General features: G+C 39.6%; 1 protein-coding gene and 1 long non-coding RNA gene across 4 annotated transcripts in view; one reads left to right on the forward strand and one right to left on the reverse strand.

Moving 5' to 3' along the window:
* Window positions 1-16,705, forward strand: part of CDH13 (cadherin 13) — a 448,971-nt gene that overhangs the window by 31,840 nt on the left and 400,426 nt on the right. The window lies entirely within an intron of this gene.
* On the reverse strand, window positions 1,583-12,862 carry LOC135422011 (uncharacterized). Its single transcript, XR_010434277.1, has 6 exons — window positions 12,811-12,862; window positions 10,520-10,585; window positions 8,875-9,055; window positions 7,620-7,754; window positions 2,351-2,430; window positions 1,583-1,749 (listed from the first exon to the last, which is right to left on the reverse strand). It is a non-coding gene; the product is annotated as an uncharacterized LOC135422011 (long non-coding RNA).

Here is a 16,705-nt window from a genome sequence, read left to right on the forward strand (position 1 = left end):
AGGGTTTGTCCTAGGAATTAGGTATGACTGTCTCTGGTGTTTGCTTGCAGGCTCTGTTACCTTATATTCCCACATATCAAGATGTGGAAAGTGATACTGAGCTCTCTTATAAATCACATTAAGCTCTAGCAAGGCACTATTGAAGCTCTCTATAAGAGCTTGCTGTTACTGTTTTATAACCTCAACTGTAAAAACAAAGGATCTGGGACGTTGCTGTTACTGGATTGGGTGACAGGATAATAGTTGCTCTCAAATTAGTTGCCTATTTACAGTGTTTTATCCTAAAAGGTTTCTACAAATGGAGTCTCCTGGAAACATCCAGCTCTGACAATTGTAACTAGGAAAATGACAAATCTATTAGCTTTGGGGCTTGGATATGATAGAGAAGTAGGAATTATTCCAGCCTTCCACATGATTCCAAATGCTTCCTCTTTTAGGCTGGGAATATCCACAGGAGAATTATTTCTGAGGGAATTTGAGTATCTGTTGCAATTTCTGGGTTTTACATGAAGTGTTACACACAAGTGATGAATTATGATATAGATTCTAACAGATGTGATCAGCTGGAATCAGGACAGTGTAAGATTAATCCTTATTTTTGTAATTAAATTTTGTAGAACCTGTCACTGTAACGAGCTTAGTTTCTGTTTCTTCACTGTGTCTGTGCATGACACTGCCCACTTGCTGCCTGTTCTCTGTAGTTTTGTCCTCTGAGAAATGTTTCAATGCAGCCAAGAATTCTTTTAATGAGAGAAAGGAAGTTCTAAGGACAGAGGAAGATCAGTAGTCATTCCCAAACTAATATGACTGTTGAAAGCATTGACAGAAACAGTCTTTGATCTAGTTGTCTGAGAAGTTTTCTTTTTCAGTGCTGAACATGTTAGTCTGACTTGTCTGTTCCTGGTTTAAGCAGTTTGTAGTCCATCCCATTATCTAATATTACTCCTTTAATGGCTTAATGCTTTATAGAAACCATAATTGATTTCTTCTTAAAACTTCATGTAGCTATTGCCAAACTTTTCAACAACTTGGAGAAATGTCTGTAAGGGTTTTTTATATTTTAGCCTTAAATCTGTGCCGTTCATCTGAAGGACACTTAGATTTCTTCTCGCTGTAATCCTCTAGTTTTAAATTGTAAACCTTTCTCTAGGAACCCATAAATACAATGTGCCATGTTAAATCCAGAAATTTGGAGTCTGTAGGGAGAGATGTTGAGCTCCTCTGCCTTTGCAGTGAGCTCTAGGAGCCAACTCCCAGTGGTGGGATAGGGAAGCAGGGTGTGGGAGGATCTGAGACATTCTTTCATCTGCTGCCTACTCCAGGAAGGTCAGGCCTTTCCTGTTTGCTGGCTTCCCAAATCCTCAGAATGAAATGTTGGGCAAATTGCCTCTTTTCTATCACAGTCATACTTATGCTACCATGGGAAAGTTGGGAGTAAGAACTGGGAGTCTGTTTGCCTTGCTGCTTGTAGTAGCTGTGGTGCTGTCCCAGCAGCTTAGGGGAGTTCACATCAGCTGTCCAGGACAGTTGATTGTCAGTTTTCATAATGTGGAGGACAAATTTAGATGAGAAGATGAAGAGATTGGTCTGGACCTGATGTTTTCTGTAGGGAGAGTGTATAAAGCCAGAGATGAGTGTACATGACTTTGTGTAAATCCTGATCATCTCACACGGGCAGCTTCAGGTGATGATGTTCAGGGAGTGGTGAAAATAGGGAAGCACACACCTGTCTTCAGGATGCTACAGTGACTGTAAAAAAAAAAACCAAAACCAAAAAAATAAAAACAAAAAATACCTCAACAAAAAACAAAACAAAAAAGAAAAACAAAAAAACCAAACAAAAAACCAACCAACCAACCAAACAAAACCAAAAAAAACCCAAAACCAAACCTGAAAATACTGATGCAGAGAGTTGAGATATTGGGACTCTGCATGCCTAAAAGTTGCCTGACTGAGCACAGAGAGGTAACACCCCAGTCCTGAGGAACACGATGTTACGAGACCCTGCTCGAGCAGGGATGTTGGACTGGAGGATCTTCAGTGGTCCCTTCTGACCTTAACCATTCTGGGAGTTTTATGCTCTATTTTAATCCTTCTGTTTTTAAAGCCACTGGTAGGAAGCTCTGTGTATGCTCACAAAAGGTTTATCTTATCCCAGAATCCATAAATGTGTTACTAGTTTAGGTTAATATTTTGCTGGGCATAATGACAGGAGATGGCCAGAATGTGCTTGGATAAACTAAGCAAGTAATGAAAATATATGGAACATGCACAAGGATTATTTGACAAATAATTAAGAAGCTAAACATGAACCAAGTAAAAGAACTCTGTAACAAAGAGAATTCCTTACCAGCCAGTCCATTAGAGACCTTATAAATAGGAAAATAAAATTCCTTTGTGGAAGCAGGTGGGAGGAGCAGCTTGGAAATTCTGAAGTACAAAATCAGGGAGAAGAATTCTGGGATTTTAGATCTGTCCTAATGAGATAAGTGAAGTGTTTAGGGAATGCTGGACCATGTTCTTACTTTGCATGAGTCACTAGCCCCATCTATGCTGATGGAGCTATTTATGTGATGTAATGAAAAATGAACAGTTCATGGTATTTGGAACATTTTTGATTAAAGCTGCACTAGGAATTTAGTAGGGACTGTGAGGTTGTAAGACCAATGCAGTTGAACCTGAATTTTTTATTAAAAAAATAATAAATTCTAGGTGAAGAAATTTGGCAAACTTATAATATGCTCTTGTTGAAAGACAGAGGTTGAAAGCTGTCTCTGCTGCTTTCTCTTCTTCTATTTTAGTCTTCTGTTTTCTGAGAGAATAAGCCTGGGTTTTGCCCTTTTTTCTTTCCTTGCTTACTCTTTTGATGCTGCTATTTTCAGCCTACTCTGCTATATGCAGGTCACCTGCTTGTAGAGTGAAAAAAAGCTTCTTTAGCATGAAAATGAAATTTTAATTTCTACTGTAAAATGCAAGTGTTGTTCCTGCCCTGCATCCAATCCCAACACAAGTGAAAACACCATCGCTATGAATGACAAGAACTTCTTCAATTTGCTCAGCTATTGAATATAATTAAAGGAAGCTCCCTCCTTACTCCCCAAGAATTACAGAATTGAGGTATATGAGGTGGTCACGTAGCAATTTAAAATTAAGATACTTTAACATCTTTTAAGAGCTCAGCAATGCCATGAAATGTGATTTTTTTCAGAACCAGCAGCAAAACATTGAGCACCTTCCACAGCAGGGACTGACAGACCATGTCAGACCTTGCTCTGTGACTGTTTCTGACTCTCAGCAATGGGATCACTCAGGACACACACAGTGGGAGTTAATTTGGTGTATAGTTCCTAAAAAGACCAACTGAATTGCCAATAGTCTCCCTGTTGTCTCCAGTGCAGTGGGAATAATATTCTGTGCATGATGGTTATATTGGCACTGGGTAGTTATGCAAGATTTGAGGTTACACTGAACCAAAGCAACTGTGAAGTTTTTCTTTAGCTGCAGTCTCATAAATCATCAACCACTGTAAACTAAGTTCTATTTTTATTATTTTAAAAAAGTTTCAAAAGGAAAAACTTGTCATGTATTAACTTTGAAATAATTGAAAATCCTAGAGATTGTTTGTTTGGAAAGGCTTTTCAGCTCATTTAATTCAAGCTCACCTTTCCCATGGAAGAGGAATTTGTTAGAGCAAGCTTGCTTTAGCTAAGAATAACTCCTTGGTTATACCACTTATGACTTTTGAAGTGGCACAACTTGTACTTTTTAATGGTGTGGACAATAAATTTGTATATACATGCACAGAACTTCCCAGGATTAGGCTTTTTAATAATCGCTTACAGCTGAAGTAGTTGCCTGGCTCCTCTGCTGCTCTGTGGGGTGATTTGAATTGAAATGTTTTGTCCAAGTGCTTGCAAAATGTGACAGATTTCACAGCTCACAGGTCAGGAGCAGCAATGTTCCAGCTCCGGGTAAGTCCCAGGGATGCCAATTTGAAGCTCCATGAAAATGAAGCAGAGCTGGACTAAATGAATGCTGAGTGGCCTATGGGATGAAGGAAAATACAGGATATTTGGGGTGCTCGAGTCCAAATCACACAGCCACACGTTGTGCTTTACTGTAGCCCATGCAAAGACAAGTTTGAGAGATTTGTTATGCAAATAAAATGTCATTAAGTGTTGGCACTTCAAAGGCCTGTGCAGGCATTTGCCATATAATTGCCTGAAGAAACAGGCTGGTTTGGATGTTGAGCCTTTATTTGCATTTGGAGGATTAACAGACTGTTTATTTTACTACCCTTAGCCTTTAAGTGCACTTAAGCTGTTTTTCCAACAGAGCTGAATTTATTCAATTCTAACTTCTTGATTGACAGAGAGAGAGGAGCATATCAACAAAATGTGCAGGACCTTGCTGCAAACAGCTCGTTTCATTTGTGACCTTGTAACGTGTAATGGGAACCAGTGGATTTGAATTAAAAAAAATAAAAAATACAGATTATTACTAACATTACAGGTATCCCAAGGAAAAAATGTACACAGATGAGGATAAAGATTAGAGCTGACAGAATAACACTTTTTCCCCTGTTAACTTTATCATATCTTAAAAATATTCAGTGCATATAATTTATTTTCATTTCTGTTATCTTTCCAGCTTAGGTGACATGCTCAACTTCCAGAGAAGTTAATGGAAATCTCAATGTTGACTTGAGAGGACCTTTAGATCAGGCTCTAAATGACAAAGAATGAGCCCCAAATATTATGCATATTTATGAATTGAATGAAAATTTGCTAATGAAATGTTCACACACGCTTCATTCCGGGCTGGCTGTTCATTCCTCTCAAGAAGCCCATAAGGGCCTTTCTTTTAGCTTTCTGTTAAATGCTGACCAAAAAGTCAATGAGATTTCACTGGAATGAGGCATTTGGGATTTGGTCAGTATTCATGTACACAAATCTTTAATATTTATTGCTAAGGATTGCTGCTTACATGATCAACAGGCACTTTATGCATGGAAGGAAGATGTATAACTTCCAGCCTGATCACAGCCAAGCTCTCCATTTGTGATGCCATAAACCCTGACCAGCCGTGACTTTGTTCCTCAACAGGAACTCCAGGATGTCCTTATTGCTTCCAACCTGCCAATTTTCCCCACTTGAATGAAAAGGAGACACTTGACTCTGTCAGTTTAACAACAGATTGGCTTATTTACACTAATGCAAAGCTCTTGCCTGTGAGGATGAAGCACGAGGCAGCTGGTAGGAAATCCTAAATCCTTGCTCTCTAGGAGGCCAGATCTTCCAGGCTGAGCAGCTGCTGTCAGGGGATATCAATCATTGTGCCAAAATACCTTGACAGTGCCCCCTTGACTGTCTTTTGCAGAGGCAAAAAATTGGATTAGATATGACAAATGCATCTTTGCTATGGAAAGACCAGTGTCCCTTAGCCTGTGCAAGTACAGTTCTTTTGTCTGTATGATACATAGTGTGACAATGGATTGTGAATTTTCCCCCTTCACCTAATGTAGAAACAAATGGGCTTTTCCCCCCTCTTGTCCTTCTAGAGTTACTCACTGAATATTTAATCAAACTACTTTATATTTGCATCTTTTCTGACTTTGAGATTGTTTTGAACTGTCCCTTGGCATCAGCACTTGATTCCACCCTTCTCTCTGGTTTTATAGCCAACACTGCAAAAATGAATGTATATGTATTTCAGATATAGGATGCCTTATACAGGAGAGAAAGCATTTTCACACCCTGCCTAATTGGGGCTGACTGGGATGGAGAAGGTCGGTTCTCGACCTTGCTATTGCCTGAGGTAGATTATGTCTAAATTATCAGCACCTGGCTGTGGAATTCTCTATTGCATTGGCAAATTACTTTTAAAAATAGAGATAAGCAATTGCTCTCAGCCACTGAGCTTAGTTCCCTCTGTGCACACACTTCATCACATCTGGACCACGTACTGATGCTCTGCTAATTTGGGCCCTCTTTAAAAGACAGGAAACATGATCTGTGCAATTTTGCTGAGGATTTGACTGCTGAGGTGAGGTTAAGAGGCAGAGCCACTTTGGCTTCATAGCAGGGCATTCACCTGAGAGATGGTGGCTATTAATGCTTTTCAAGATGAATTTTCATTATATTAACTTAGTTAATTGGTTGTATGTGGTTCTTTGTCCTAGAGACTTCTCTCTGCCAATCTTCAACTAAATGCTTTCTTGCTAAAATTTACACTGTTCCTTACTACTGACCTGAAGGAAAAGCCTCTTGGATTAGGCTTGTGAGACAGAATGGTTCTGTTTGAACAGCTCTTATTGAAACATGGCCAAAATTGTTCCATTCATAACCTTTTCTGCTGTTCCTTGCATGTGAATATTGGTGGTATTATTAACTTGTAGTTCTGTGCTTTCATCATATGGACTGGTAGGGCAGAGACTTCTCTGATTGCTATAATTTAATAGGTTCCAGATAGATGAAGCAGCTGCTTGTTTATGCATAAATCTGCACTTTCACCAGTCATTAAGTGTGCAATTAAGAACATGCTTTTGGAGAGGCTGGTGATGCATCATTACTTGAGCCTTTGGTACACTCTGAACACCTCAGACTAGATGTCTATTGCCTGACAGCAGTGGATGTTTTGTTTGAACATAAACTGAAGGTGTTGCAAGTGGAACAGATTTCAGAAATGCAAAAAGTAACCATAGCTCTTAAACAAGCCTCTTATTATCCTGTGGTCAAGGAAGAAAAAGCTCATGAGAAGAGAGGTTTTATAGCCTGATATCTTCCCATGTGCTGTTGCACTGCGCAGGTTCCCCCAACACTGACAGCAAGTTGAGGGGGGGCCCTCAAGTCTGGGCCCAGGCAGATGTGTGCTGTAGGAATGGTGTTTTATGCATGCAGAATAGTGGCCCTTCAGTGGGTACAGTCTGCTGGAAATCCCACTGCAATCCTGCACAAAAATGTCAGAGGGAATGTGCCAAAAAGGGTAAACCTAAAGCCATTCCTACTTCAGTTAGAGAACAGCCAATGCATTGAAATTTTTCTTTCTAGCCTTTGAAATGAACTTTGGGTAGGTTTCTCCTCCAGCCATGAGCATCTCACATGAACTGAACTGCCAGAGTCCAGGAACAACAGCAACAGAGTCTAACTGGGATCCACCTCTCTCTGGAAGGTGATAGAGCATCCTGATTGCCCTTCCCAGGGACTGAATGCAATTACTTTCATATTTCCAGCCATCTAGGAATGACTCTTGATCTGGCCACTGTCACACCTCTGCTCTGGTTTGGGCTGGTTATTAAGGTGGATATTCAGCAGTTATCAAACCATGACCAACAGTACATAGAGTGAAGTTACACTTTGGTGACCTGCTGAATCTCTTACAAACAGAGGCAGGGTCATGCTCAGAAGGTTATCCCTGCCACTTCAACAGGCAAAGTGGGACACCAGGGCATATTTTGTGAAATGATTAGTGCCAACAGCACCATATGACTTATGGCAATGTCTACATTATCCTGCTCGAAAATTACCTTCCGCTGATGTAGAAGGACAATGTTTCCCCATGTAGTTTATAGCTCTCATAAACAACTTCTACCAGCATTGCTGTTGTGTCCTGTCTCTCACCTTCTCCTCGTGCCTCTTTGTAACAGGTGATGTAAAACTCTTCCTGTAAGGCTTCAGTGTGGACTAAGTTACAAAATCCCAGGGCACTGCAGTGAAAGTATCAATCTTCTGCTGACTCATCAGTGATGACAGATCCTGGAGTTTTACAGACACACAGGGTCACTTTTGCTGACTTATTAATTCTAATTTAGCTGAGTTTTATTTGTTCTGGTCACTGTTATTCCAGGTGCTAATATTTCTTGGATGTGAAGGGAAATAAGAGCAAGAGCAGCCCTCCAGGCTTAGACTTATTAAAAATAGCAAAGGTGAACTTCAGAGAAATGTCTTTTTGATTTGGCTGGGCCTGTACTCAGTTTAGAGCAGTCAGGATTTCACATGCTTGTGGTACTCAGTAATTTAAAATGTAATGCAGTGAGTGAATGCATTGTAGTGCTTTTGAAAATCAAAACATACACCAACAGTCCTTTCTTTTTGGAGTATGAATAGATTGGAAATGTTCAGATGCCTCTTGAAAAAGGTACTGTAGTGACATTTTTTTCTCTTTGGCTACATCTTCATTGGTACTTGTGTTTGCAGTTACCCAGCTTATTTCAAAGCTTGTCAGACAGTTGAGTGGAAAAAAGTAGCTGAGATGATCTGTGTTGACATGAAATTTCTGTTTGCACCCCTTTTGTTGTCATTATCTGCTTTTGTTCAGCAGATGCATTTGGAGTTGAGACAGACTTTGAGTTTTCTCACTGTCGTGTCTGTCTCAAGTTTTCCTTCTGCTCTTCACTTTTTATGGTCTCTTTGCCTCCCAGAGCCAGGGGATGACTTGTGCTGGTGCTGTGGGAGTTGGAATGTGTAAATTCCAGTAGTGCTAATGGCCTTTAGTGCTGTGAATTGGAAAAGTTGGGTACTGTGGACAACAAACCTCTCTTCTTTCTATGAGAAGGCACAGTGGCACCATTGCATAACTACATGGCATAGTCCTGAAATGGTTTTCTGTGGGGTTTTGCTCCATGTCTTTTTTTTCTCCCCGGAAAATACCGTGTCTTCGCAGAGTACTAAAATAAAAGGACAATGCAAAGCCCACAAAAGAAGCAAATCACTGTCACCAAATGGTGACTGCATCTCAGAAGATGAACAAAGGACTGTCATACTTTTTTCCTGTTTCAGGATACATTCTGGGATAAGTAAATAAGCCTCTCTGGCTCTTCTGGCAATGAAAACAAGTGTATCAATATTTTTTCCCCTCCCCAAACTCTTCCCTTACCTCCTGAATGCACATCCTTCTCTGCTCCAGGGTTATCTACATCCATTTTTTGAAGACAACTGCAAAGTGGCATTGAAACTTGAGAGCAGTAGAACACAGGTGAATGAGGGTTCACCAGGGCATATTGAAATCAGAAAATGTTCCTCAGATGGTTCAGACTGGCCATCTGGAATTAAAGGATCTGTATTGTAACAAATTACAAGTAATAATTAGAATGGACAATTAAAAAAAAAAAAAAAGCTTGTACTTGACTGAACACTAGAGATTCAAAGAAAGATTCCAGCTTTGGAAAGATCAGAGATAATTTGGTGACTAAAATATTTGTGTGGAGAATGGAATAGATTATCTTAAATTGTATTCTGACTGCAACTTCTGCTGTATTGCCTGAATTTGTCTTGTTAAATTTCTGTAGGTGTTCATCCTATACAATCTTATTGCATCATCCATGCTTGATATAGCAATAAACAGAGCTGGCAGCACAACATCTTTTGTAAAACCATAAATATTTTTATCTGCCTGGGAATGGGAACACAGTTACAACTAAGACAGCAATGAATATTTTATTTACTCAACAGAAGTGATGTCAGGCTTAAATGGAATCCTAATCTTCAATTTCTGTGTTCATGACACGTTTAACCTAAAGTTTTAAATAAAACGAGCATATTTGAAGTTCCTCTCATAATTACTGGCGGTGGGAAGTGCAACTTCTCCCAAGATTCAGCAAAGAGCACTCGATCATAAATTGTAAAGCTCAGGTTAAAGTACTTGTAACACAGGTTTTCATGGGAAATAATTGTCTTACATAAATGTTTGAGAATTTAATGGTTTTGCTTTGGTGCTCTGTTATGACCTCAAGCTCTTTTAAAGTTCTTTTGTTTTTGTTTTTTTTTTCTTAAGCAATTAATAGCCAGTGGGAAAAGAATACTCAGAGCTTTAACTGAGCTGCTCTAAACTTTGAGCTGTTGGCTGCCTGGGAGGTTGCCTGTCTGTACCTACATAAGATGTAGAGCTAAGGAATGTTTTTCTGACAAAACCTTAATCATATCAGCACATTCCTACAAAAGGGTTGCATTTTAACAGCTGTAGATCATTCAAAAGGAAATTAAAACCTTCTAGCAATCCTAATTGCCTGTTACATGACAGAAGTGAATGGTTGCTTAGATGAATATGGCACAGACGGAGGATCCCCATGACCTTCCCTGTGGATTCATTCAAACCATGTAGTCCAAAACATGTCTTCCCTGAATTTAGATATCATAGAAAAATGCTAATGTTGCTTGGCCAGCTGAGGAATTGGACCAGACTTGAGCCAAACTTGGTCCATCATTTTTCATGTTGGGAGCCAATCACTCCCTGTCAGTAGGAACACTACTATGCTTTTATTCCAAAAGCCTTGCTAATTATGTCTTGTAGAAGGATTTAAATGCAAGAGAAGTTTGATGCTTGTACCCCAGTAGGTATTGGGGCTGCATGTTCTCTTCAGATCTTAGTGTTTTCCTAAATGTGAATGCATGAAAATATTATGCCAGCAAAGGACAGAATGGAACACTATAATGTCATGGGAATGGATTAAAACTGAACATAAAATGTATTCCTATTCTCAGTGTCCAGTTAATATCAGTGTGATGGCATCAGCACATAATACCTGCTGTTGATTCAACTTTAATTTTATCTTACTGTTCTTCCTTGAAGAGAGGAACAGAGTGACTGCCTGGAGAGAAAATCAAGTAGAGAACATGTTTGAATAGTTCAGCTTTTGTCTTTTTTTGAACATCAGTTTCAAATGGAAACAATAGCGCCAGGAGTGGTTCAACCATTACAAAATCTTACTCCTGATTCAAAGGACAGGGAAATTAATATTGTGTTAAAATTGGTTTTGCTGAAGCTTTCATGTTGTTCAATAAGAAACTGTTGAAGTGGAATTTGTGTCCAGGTGATCCATGACATTTCACTGTTGTGAAGCTTCAGGTCATGGCTGAGAGTGCACAACGAGAATTCTATTTCTAGGAAAGGACTTGTTCAGGGTTTTTCTTATTTGTTTTGTACTTTTGTCATATGGCTGCTTAATCTGGTTTGCTGCCGTGGCCATTATGTGGGAGAGAAATTTGTGAATAGTTCTCTTTTCCTGTGACTGCAGCGGAGTGTCCTGAAGAGTAAGGGAAAGCTCATTAAAAATTCAAGAGTCCCTCTTCATGTTTACCATTCTAAAGTTACAGGTTGTATTTTTGGCATAGATTGTATCTCACTTAAAATAACACAAACAATAAATAATGTAGCATCAGTGAGGAACAATCTTAAATGAGAAACTTTCTTTGTTTCCTGATTTATACTTTATGAAACTTTGATTAATGTGGCTTTGTAACATCTAAGCAAATTCTCTGCGTTTTATAGAAGGGTGAGAGTGGCTGTGGAGACCTAAACAATTAATTTTCTTCACCAGGAGTTACTCTCATTGCCCTTCAAACCTGGCACATCAAAAGCCACAATGCCCCTCACAGATCTGAGAAGAATCTCCTTGCTTTGCAGCGAGGAAATCCTCCCAGTAAATGCTGTATGTGATTGGAATGAACTGGGGGGTGATGGTATCCTCTGCATGTCTCATGAAAGAGTGACCTTCATCTGCTCCTTTCTATGGATCCGTGGAGGAATCATAATCTTAACGCTTCCTTTGATCCCCGGAATGTTTGCTTGTGGGAATAGAGCAGCCGATCGCTGCCCTGTGATAGAATCTGTTCTGTGTGCCAGCGCTTTCAAAGGCTTTTTTGTCAGCTCTCGTGTAATAAGATGGTTATGAACATCTCAGAACACGAGTGAGAGGCAGTGAAAGGGGAGAAAAAGGAATATTAGACTCTATGCAGTTTGTAATTAAAATCCTAGAGAGCGATAGCTGTGGAGCGGGTAAAGAAACAGATCATAAAAGCAAGCACACAAAAAAACTCCACTTGATCCTGGAAAGCACAAAGCCAGGCTGTGTCATCTGCAAGGCTTCCTATTTCAAGTCACCTTATCACAGAGACAGCTTTCAGTCTAAGCTGACAAACAGGAAGCCCAAAGGAATTCTTTCCCCGTTCTGAGGGAGAGACAAGCCTTCCATGCAGATGCTTGGCACGTTTGAGCTCTGTCCCACGCTGAGCACTTCTACAGTTTTATACCTCACTGCTGTTTTATGATACTTCCAGGGGATTAACTTGACAGGGTGAAAAACAGCAAGATGTATATTTGAATAGAGATTAAAAATACAACACAGAGAGAGCATTCTATTCTCCTGTCAACAATTTCAAGGTGAAAAGACCAACAACATATCAAGTAATAAAAACCACTTTGTGGAGGTTAGCATAATGTAACAAAAAAAAAGGGAGGGGAGGGAATGAGGAAAAGAGTGAAACATCTTTGGTATGCTTCAAGCATTGGAGCTCTTAGCTGTGGTCTGAAGATCAATAAGGCAGAACATTCCTTTCATTAGATATTAATACTGTGTGAGCAGAAAGCATAGTAACTACTGGGATCATGTGGCTGCTGCTTGTACGTGCTTTTCCACTTTGTCAAGATGAGTTGAGTTAAAATTTCACTTTGTCAGGTGTGAATAGTTAAAACTTTCAAGTCAATGATAAGACTTACGGAGCTTTTCTCATACCACCTTAGAAAAGAATAGAGAGTCTAGTTGGAACTTTCTTTTGTCCAAGCCAGCAGCTGAAACCCTTCCTAATGTGGATTTGTGAGAGACTGACGGGGAGGTGTCAGAGATGAGGATGTGAAGGAGTTTGACAGCAATTGCATGGAGACAAACTTCCAAAACTAAATGACCCTGAGAATTCCAGATTTTCATCTTGATGTTAAGTTGCTCTCTTGTTTAGATTTTTGGCTTTTTTTATAGACATTGAACCTTCATTTAAAGAACTCAAGGTCTGAGGTAGAATCACATCTGCCCACACTCACCAGCTGACTGAGGATGCTTGGAAACTCACTGGGATCTGTTTTCCTTCAGAATTATGTTGTGCTGCAAGTTTGAAGTAGATTAGAGCATGGTATGAAATTTGTATGCTCCTCTCCTTTTCAGACGTGTCTTTTCTGTGAGGTGAAGCTTTATACCCCCTATTATCCATTACCAACAACAAAGCCAATCAAGATACCTATTTTCAGTAGAAATGAGAAACCTGTCTTTTAAAAGAAAATACAAATTCATGCTTTAATGCAGATATTAAAAAGTAGTTCAGTAATAATACACCAAAAAGAATATTATCTGTGGGGCTACTGAAATCTAACACTGTAAAGATGTTTTTCTTTAGTCTCTTAATGGCAGTTAACACTGCTGTGCTGGTGAAGGGGGTCACATCTGAAACTTAAATGTTGCAGTTTCATACCATTAATCAGAGTTCTTTGAATTGCATTCAAGACCTTGTCTACATCTGTCTGCAGCACCACTTCTGTTACAAAAACACTTAAAAGGAGAGTTAAATCATTATAAGTTAAATCATTATAAGTTAAAAGTCTGACATTCTCTTGCAAATTTGTATTAAAATGATTCTGTGTATGAAAAGAATTCATGGGCTTGACAGGTGCATTAAAGCTAAAACTTGTTTTCTAAGGTTACACAGCAAAAAAAAAAAAATCACATTGTTCCTCATGTTAGAGCTACGAAACTAAGAGTTCATCACATGGTTTAGTAGGTTGGTTTCTTTACTGAAGTTGATTTGAAGCCATACTGTTGCATGGATATTTTAAAGCAATAATAAAACTCATGACCAAAGAATGAGAATTTCAATACAGCATTTAATGATAAACGTGAACAAAAGCCTGAGGGTGACATTGCACTAAACATGTGTTACTGGTCTTCCTGGGCAACTGTGTAAGCCCATAACAAAGCTCCTCACTGTTTCTGCTGCAGCAGTTAGGCTGATAATAAATACAAGAGGTAGGTTAATGTGGAATGACCTCTTAAATGGCATCCTTTAATATGCTGTTCCTTAATTTGTTGTAGGCTATGCCAAAGCCCTTCCATTCAAACCTGGTTTAATGCAGTGTTGCATGAGCAGCTGATCACTTCTCCAGCACAGGCAGTTCTAACTCTTTTATATCGTTCCCCAGTCTCTGCTGAACCCATCTTCTCGTGTTGCAAGTCATTCAAGGACTGATTAATTCATGTTTGCAATGCACTTGAAAGAGTATCAAAGGAAAGTGTGACAGAAGAAACAATTTTATTTTTACTCTAGAACGCTGGCAGAGCTTCCAAGCTATCGCTGTGCTCAGGCTTTGGTGCTGTTTGTTTTAAGCACAACACCTCAGATGTCATCCCGAGTGCCCGCCCACTGCTTTCACGCAGCTCTTCCCCCTGCAAATGAGATTCATCTGTGCTCCCCTGCAGGAACAGGGACAGCAACAAACCCCTCACCACAATGCTGATTTGAGTTCTTTTTTTTTGTTTGTTTGTTTGTTTTTTGCTGCTGCAAACAGCTAAGAAGTTCAAACAACATTTTTATTTTAGTCGTGGCCTCGAGGAGTTTTCGGAGGAGAATGAACTGTTGCACTTGGTGACCTCCGTGGTGTGTCCACAGATCTGAAATGGTGATTTCTGAATCAGTCTTGTGATTGAAACACAGCTTATCTTTAAATCAATATTCAATGTCTTACTAAAGACTGCACTGATGGTCTAGCCACTACATATCTTGGAAAGCTGGAGAGCAAGTCACTTAAGCTGTGATCCTATTTCCAGTCAGGCATTTCTAGTTTGAAATTCTAGCCTGTAGATCTTGTTAAGATTACAGATTAGGGGCTTGCACCTCAGCAGAGTAGAATTCAGGGGAGTATTTCTATTGAGTTTGACAAGCATAAAATCAGACCTGCTCAGAACACGAGAAATCACACTTGTAAATCTTTTGTAGATCAGTATCAATCATTCCTTATTTCTTGTGAATGTCTCCTCATTATTTCCATTGTCAAAACTTGAAGTTTTTCGCTTTCAGCCCTCTTCTCTTGGGTTGTATCTTGACAAAACACATCATTACATTAAATCTATGTCATCCTCCTAGTTCAGATAGTGAAAATAAAACCAGAGGGAGCTGAACGTTTTGCTACATTCAGTATGTGGTGTTGGGATGAAAGATCCCTGTAAACTCTTGTTTTTTGAATGTTGTACTTCTGTTTGTAAGCACAGTAAATGATAGAACTCAACACTTCACACTTGTGGGATAAAAGATGAGTGTGTTCTGAAGAACATTTTATCTTAAAACCCAAAAGCTGTAGATGATCTGTAAGTGCCACTAATGCCTTTGAAAGCCACTATTGTACTGATTATATCTGAAGAAAATTCTCGTTACTCTCCAGTGCCATCTGTTACCTTTTTGAAGCTGTCAGGTGAAAGTGTGTAAGTACACCAGGCAGACTTGTGGCAGGTTCTGCTTTTTAGGTGCAAGTGAATGCAACAAATTTGTAAATGTTGATGTATCAGCTAGGAAGCCACTGCTGTCAGGATGTGCTGAGCAGATACACATCTCCAGCCCTTGGGAGGCACAGTCTGAAGTGTTCCCACACATTTGTGATTAGTCTGAGTGTGTTAAGCCAAAATTTACATCTAGAAATAATGGGAATTGCCAATATCCTCTTTTGTTGTCCTTCTTCACCTCTCACATTCAGACCTGCTCTTTCATATTCGGGCCTGCTCTTTCATTACTAAATAATTTTCCACTCCCTCCCTATCTCTTGAAAGATCAACAGATCAAAACTGACAAAAATGGAGCAGAAGCCTTGCCTTCGGGAGGGTTTCTTCTTGTTTTGTCCCTCCTTGCTTTCTCTCAATTCCTGGGTGTTTCCTATCCAGCTTTGGCTACTTTTGTAATCTCCAAAGTTCTCTGTTTTATCAGATCATGAAATAAAACCGGTGGGTAAAATTGATTTAAATACATGATAGTGCCACACTGGTGGTCATGTGACACACTAAGTTGTTATTTTAACCCTTGATAATTCAATTCCATGCATGGCTCTGTCCAGTCAACCTGTACGAGCAAGGGCAATGTTAAAATCCGAGTCAAAAATCAGAAAATGCGTGTCTGGCAGCATTGTGGAGCTCCTCTGATGTACAGGGTTGACTTTTAAATACTACTGCTGTCCTTATATTTGTATTTAGTGCAGTTTAGAAATAGAAAGTGTGTTGTTCCCTGTAAGTGCCCAAAAGTCCTGCAGAGGCAGCTCATGCTGAAGGCAGGTGATTGCTTTGCTGGAGTGGCACTTACACGTTCAGTAGGACAACAATGACAAACTTCACACTGGCTTGGAGTGCTCAAATGAGAATACAGATTTATACATTAATTCCACAGTGTTATCCAGCTCTGTAAACCTTTCTGAGAGCAAAAGCAATCAGTCCCCTCATTTGAAATTTCAAATCTCTATTTGTACTTTATGCTCACCTTGTTAAAAACACGACTTAGAACTGATCGTGCTCCCCTTCATTGCTTGTTAATAACCCCAAATACCTCTGTGTCTTAAGCTTAATTCTCTCCCTTCAAATATGTGACCCTGTTTAACCTCAGCCCTGCTCGCAGTCGGTGTCGGGTTCACAGCTGGTGTGAGTTGCTGTAGCTCTCTGCTGACACTGGAGCTGTGTTTGTTCACAACAGCCTCTCATTCCACCTCACAATTTACAATATTGCAGAACAGAGTTGAAACCAAAGCAAAAAGGAAGCAGCTTTTAACAGGTGTCCTTCTAGGTAGCTCTCTCAAAGTAGATTTTTAAGAAGGTAAAACATCCGAGGGGAAGGTGTGGAAGGCTCTTGGGCTTGAGGATACATACACGGAGAGGAAGGGGGGGTTGGAGGTTTATTTTTGTGGGGAAGGAAGG

Source organism: Pseudopipra pipra, chromosome 14, assembly GCF_036250125.1.
Source record: "Pseudopipra pipra isolate bDixPip1 chromosome 14, bDixPip1.hap1, whole genome shotgun sequence".
NCBI classification, from domain to species: Eukaryota; Metazoa; Chordata; class Aves; order Passeriformes; family Pipridae; genus Pseudopipra; species Pseudopipra pipra.